Here is a 6016-nt window from a genome sequence, read left to right on the forward strand (position 1 = left end):
TCCGAGCTACTTAAACAATTTTAGAGCATGTTCCACTTTACTCATCACACCTAATACACTGGATTCTGCCACTAGGTGGTTTAAAACATTGTTTTTTAATCATTTTGCTTGGTAACGATGTTTATACTGATATTTGTGTCTATAATGAAGTTCATTAGTGTGTAATTAACTCAACTATCAAATATACTGAGATCTGGGTTGTTATGTTCTCTCTTTCGAATAGTTATTTAGTACTTCAACTGACCATAATGGACCTAAACCAGGGTCTCCTTTGCCCTCAGCTTAGACTGGAAGGTGCAGCCTTAACCGAGATTTCAAACATGATGTTACAGGAACAGATTGAGCCTGAAGGTAATCAAACTTGGACTTCATTCTCAGGAAAAGGCGTGAAATCCATAAACACACACCCACTCACTGGGCGGGGCAGGTGAGGTGACACCTTTACAGGTTGGAGGGAAGAGCAAAACCCATAAAGAATGCAGCGCATGTCTCGACAAATCTATGAACACTCACACACACCATATTCTACCGCTTCATTAGGTACTCAGTGAACTCATGACTTCTGGGCCGCGTTTACAAGTGAAAACGTAAAAGTATTGTTGGGCGTCTGGACGCCGTTTTCAACGTGAATTTTCTCAAACACAAAATGCAAAAACGATGCATTTTCACTTGCACCGTCGCTGTGTAAATGGAACTTCAGGTCAATTTAAAGAAATGACTGTTAGGATCCACACCTCACTCCAGCTCCGGACCCGCCCTGATTGACGCTCCTGCAGGCAATCAAGCAATTGATTGCTCCAAGCTCTTAAGCCCTGCAGTGAGGTGGGTTCGGGGCCAGAGGATTCTTGGTCTCCAGTCCGTGCTGCCTGGTCCTCCTGTTGGCTGCTGCCGCAGGTAAGTCGGTGTTGTCCTCCCCGGGGAGTGAGTGCCCTCCCCGGGGTGGTCCCCGTTCCTGTTTCCAGACGCCAGAGATTCCCCGGGTCCCGTCCCGGTTCCAAAAAGCCCCCCTAGAGATTCCCCGGGTCCCGTCCCGGTTCCAAAAAGCCCCCCCAGAGATTCCCCGGGTCCCGTCCCGGTTCCAAGAAGCCCCCCCCCAGAGATTCCCCGGGTCCCGTCCCGGTTCCAAGTAGCCCCCCCGGGTCCCGTCCCGGTTCCAAGAAGCCCCCCCGGGTCCCGTCCCGGTTCCAAGAAGTCCCCCCGGGTCCCGTCCCAGTTCCAAGAAGCCCCCCAGAGTCCCCCCGGGTCCCGTCCCGGTTCCAAGAAGCCCCCCAGAGATTCCCCGGGTCCCGTCCCGGTTCCAAGAAGCCCCCCAGAGATTCCCCGGGTCCCGTCCCGGTTCCAAGAAGCCCCCGAGAGTTCCCCCGGGTTCCGTCACCGTTCCAGCTCCCCTTTCCCTGTTTGCGCAATAAAACTGACATTTGCACCCAATTCTCTGCTTTGAGTTCTGCTTTTGGGTTCCAGCTCCACGCACCGGCTCCCAGCCGTGACAATGACATTAACCCATAAAGTGCTGTTAATAATGTTGGGAGGAGCAATCATATGTGACGCAGTCAATTCCTGCAGTAAACAGGAGTTTAGTGAAATAGTGACGATGTTACGGCTGAGAGCTGGTGCGTGGAGTTTCTGAAACCCAAATGCAGACCAGGAGGCAGAGCAGGTACAATTAGCAATAATTTATTTCTATTGCAAGACCTGGCAGATGAGGGAACGGAGACTCTGGGATGCAGAGTGCGCAGGCGAGGAGACTGCAGCAGGGAGGCGCGCTGTACAGCAAGGCGGGGTGGCCAAGGATGCTTGAAGCAGGGAGTCGTGGAGCGCAAGAGAGGAGCTGGTGACTCTGAACAGAGACACAATCTTTTGGCACCAGACCCGCCTCACTGCAGCCCCCCCCCCCTCAACAGTCTCCACCTGGCGGCCTACCCGGCTTGTCTGGGTGCTCGGCGTAGAAGTCAGAGATGAACGTCTCGTCCAGGATGAGCCGACGGGGAAGCCCGGACTGCTCCTCTGGACCGTACCCCTCCCAGTCCACCAGATATTGGAAACCCCTACCCCGGGGCCGCACATCCAGGATCTTGGACACGGTGAAGGCAGGATGGTCGTCAATGATCCGAGGGGGTGGTGGAGGGTCAGCAGGAGGACACAGGGGGCTGGAGGAGACTGGTTTGAGGAGAGAGGCATGAAACGTAGGGTGTACCTTGAGGGAGTCGGGGAGCTGGAGGCGGACAGCCGTGGGGTTGATCACCTTGGCGACCGGTAATGGGCCGCTGTAGCGGGGAGTCTGGCTTCGGCGACTCGACCTGGAGGGGAAGGTCTCGGGAGGACACCCATACCATCTGCCCGGGTCTGTAGTCAGGAGCAGGAGTGCGGTGATGGTCTGCGAGTCATTGGTTGGACTCCGCGGATCTGGAGAGCGCTGCCCTGGCCGATCTCCATACCTACCGGACCCGATGTAGGTGGTCATTGACCATAGGGACAGCCACGTCGAGCTCCTGATCTGGGAACAGGGGAGGTTGAAAACTGTGACATACCATGAACGGCGACATTCCAGTGGCTGTGCAGGTGAGGGAGTTGTGGGCGTATTCGATCCATGGAAGGTGGGAGCTCCAGGATGAAGGGCAGCCATGCACCGGAGAGCTGCCTCGAGGTTCTGGTTTGCCCGCTCCGTCTGGCCGTTGGTCTGTGGATGATATCCAGAGGAGAGACTGGTCGTGGCCCCCAGGGCCGAGCAGAACACCTGCCACATCCGGGAGGCGAATTGAGGTCCCCGGTCGGACACAACATCCATGGGAATTCCATGGAGCCTGAACCAATGGAGAACCAGGAGGTCAGCCGTCTCCCGGGCCGTCGGCAACTTCAGGAGAGGGACGTAGTGTATGGACTTCGAAAAACAGTCCACGCATCGGTCAGGATGCTGGTGTTCCCATCTGAAGGGGGGAGCCCGGTGACGAAGTGGGACCAGGGCCGGCTGGGAATTGGCAGTGGACGCAGGAGACCTGACGGAGGCTGATGGGAGGACTTACTGCGGGCACAGGTGGAACATGCTGCAACGAACTCCCGGACCTCCCGGGCCATGCCAGGCCACCAGAAATGTCGCTGGTGAGTTTGGAGTTGTGCCCCCACTGAAGAACCTGGGAGCGCACGGAGTTTGGAACGTGGATGCGGTCCGGCGGACCGGTGCCAGGATCCGGGTCTGCCCCTGAGCCTCCCGGACGGTACCTCAATGTCCCAGGCGGCGGCACCCAGGATGCAGGACGGCGGGATGAGGTCTGGAGTGGAGCCGAGACAGGGCATCGGGTTTGATGTTCTGGGATCCAGGTCGGAAGGACAGAGTGTAATTGAACCTACTGAGGAAGAGGGACAAGCGCGCCTGACAGGAGTTAAGCCTGCGGGCCGAGCGAAGGTACTCCAGGTTTTTATGGTCCGTCCAGATGATGAGTGGAAAATGACTCCTGTATGTAGGTCTCCATCGCCTCCTTCTCGGGACGTGAGATGTTATAGAGGCGCACCGCCGGCAGCGGAGCCCCTGGAAGCAGGTTGATGGAGCAATCATAGGGCCGGTGAGGAGGGAGAGTTTGAGCGAGGTCCTTACTGAAAATTGGTGCCAGCTCATGATACTCCGAGGGAACCGCAGTCAGATCAGGAGGAGCCGGAGCCGGAGAACGGGAATCGGAGATGGACTTGGCGGACCGGAGGCACTGGGAGTGACACTGGAGGCTCCACCCGATGATTGACGAGTTCCTCCAGTTGAGGTGTGGGTTGTGCTGGTCCAACCAAGGGTAACCCAGGACGAGGAGCGTGATCGGAGAAGGGATCACCAGCAGCTGGAGAGTCTCTCTGTGGTTCCCAGAGATGACCAGGGTTAGAGCTGTTGTGTGGTGAGTAACCCGGGCAATCAGCCGACCATCCAGGGCGTTGACACTCTGGGGAGAAGGCAGGAGCTTCAGCGGCAGTCCAAGCTGGGCTGCCACCCCTGCATCCACGAAGTTGTCGTCGGCTCCTGAGTCCACCAGGGCTGGAAGGGTTGCAGAGTGCTGATCCCAGTGGAGGCTGGCGGGCACCTTCATCCGGGCAGGGGAACTCGGGATACTGGAAGTATGGCTCGTCAGAGGGTTCCCAGTCACTGATGAGCCGCACCTTTTGGGTAGACTCGGGCAGGAGTCCCGAAGATGTCCGGCTTCACCACAATAGAGACATAGCTGGTTCTGGAGGTGCCGGCGTCGTTCTCGGGGGTCCAGACGGGTCCAGCCCAGCTGCTTCGACTCATCTGAGGACTCGACATCTGCTGACTCGTTGTACGCTCCAGGACCCGGCGGGAAAGACGAGGACCTGGGAGTCGGCTGGGAGGAGAAGGGTCCGGCGGGGAAGGATCGGCGAGCAGCACGCTCCTGCTGCCTCTCCCTCAGTCGGTTGTCCAGGCGGATGGAGAGCGCAATGAGTTCGTCGAGTGAGGAGGGTTCGTCCCGGGTCACCAGCTGGTCCTTGAGTCCCTCCGAGAGGCCCTGGGCGTAGACTCCCTGGAGAGCCTCGTCGTGCCACCCACACTCCTGCGCCCGGATCCGGAACTCGATTGAGTAGTCAGCTGCTGACCTGGTGCCCTGGGAGAAGGAGAGGAGCCACCGTGCCGCCTCCCCCTTCTTTACCGGTTGATCGAATGCCTTCTCCAGCTCCTCGGTAAAGCGGGCCCAGGTCTGGATAACCGGTGAGGCGTGGTTCCAGAGTGCCGTCACCCACCGAGCCGCCTTCCCTCGCAGGAAGTTGGTGGTGTAGGCAATCTTGGCCCGGTCAGAGGGATGTTTGGAGGGCTGGAGGTCGAAGACGAGGCGGCACTTCAGCGTATGGTTCTGGTGGGGGAACGAAGGGCTCCTTGCTGGGAGAGGAGTCTGCCAGGGTCCGTGGGGAGGGGGTGGCGCTGGGGTCTGACACAAGAGCGTCTATAGGAGTCGGCTGGACCAACCGCTGATGAATGTCTCGAACGGACGCAGCGAGCTCCTGAAGCAGACGCTCGTGCCGACCAAGTAGCGCCCCTGGGAGGAGAGGGCTTCTCCCACCGCGTTGAGGTCCGCTGGGTTCATTTTCTGGCCAGAAGATTCTGTTATGGCTGAGAGCCGGTGCATGGAGTGTCTGGAACCCAAATGCAGACCAGGAGGCAGAGCAGGTACAAATAGCAATAATTTATTTCTATTGCAAGACCTGGGAGATGAGGGAACAGAGACTCTGGTGAGCCACGCTGGTGTTTCGCATCAACTTGTTTCCCATTTAACTGGTGACCAACTTATGCTCCAATTTATTTAAACATTTTATTTAAAAAATATACAGAGGGCTCATTTCAGCCTATACCCTACCATCCATTTAAAAAAAAAAAAGTTCAATTATGTTTAACTAAAAATAATTAACAACAATTCTTAATTTACACATCTGTATTTTACTTTTGTTTTTAGATTCCCTTTTTGAAAAATGTTTAGGTCGATACTTTCCATTTCTCAGTGGAAAAATGTGTTGGAAAGTTTTCTTTGACTTCCCCAAAAGTCAATAGAATATAACAAATATGAATTTATAAGTGCCTTTAATAGATTTAGATCATTCGTTGACTTGTAGGTTTTATTTCCTGGTTGGAATGCAGTATTTATTTTATTTAATTTGAACATAGATATATCTATACAAAATAAAATCGGAAAGTTTCAGTTGGTGGTTGATATGTTGAAAGTTTGGATAACTTTCAATACTTTGGTGGAAAATAAGACGCCCGAATTGAGGATTTAAAGGTGAGTATAAGATATGTGGAAAATGTGGAAAATTCCATAAGATTTAGTTTCAACCTTTTTACATCGAGAACAAAGAAGGTAAAGAAAATCATCTGCAGCGAGTTTGAGCTTTTGAACTCTAGAGATCTATCTGAAAAATCTTTAAATCATTTTTTTTCTTCCTCAAAGTTCTATACACAATAAAAAAAAACAAGGAACCACATGTATGCATGTATTTATATTTATATGTATGTGTGTCCTGTATTACTATGTTG

General features: G+C 54.2%; 1 protein-coding gene across 1 annotated transcript in view; it reads right to left on the reverse strand.

Annotated features, from left to right (window-relative positions):
- Nucleotides 1-6016, reverse strand: part of LOC308129221 (protein-glutamine gamma-glutamyltransferase E-like) — a 62857-nt gene that overhangs the window by 15702 nt on the left and 41139 nt on the right. The window lies entirely within an intron of this gene.

Source organism: Blennius ocellaris (genome assembly GCF_963422515.1).
Source record: "Blennius ocellaris genome assembly, chromosome: 4".
Classification (NCBI taxonomy): domain Eukaryota; kingdom Metazoa; phylum Chordata; class Actinopteri; order Blenniiformes; family Blenniidae; genus Blennius; species Blennius ocellaris.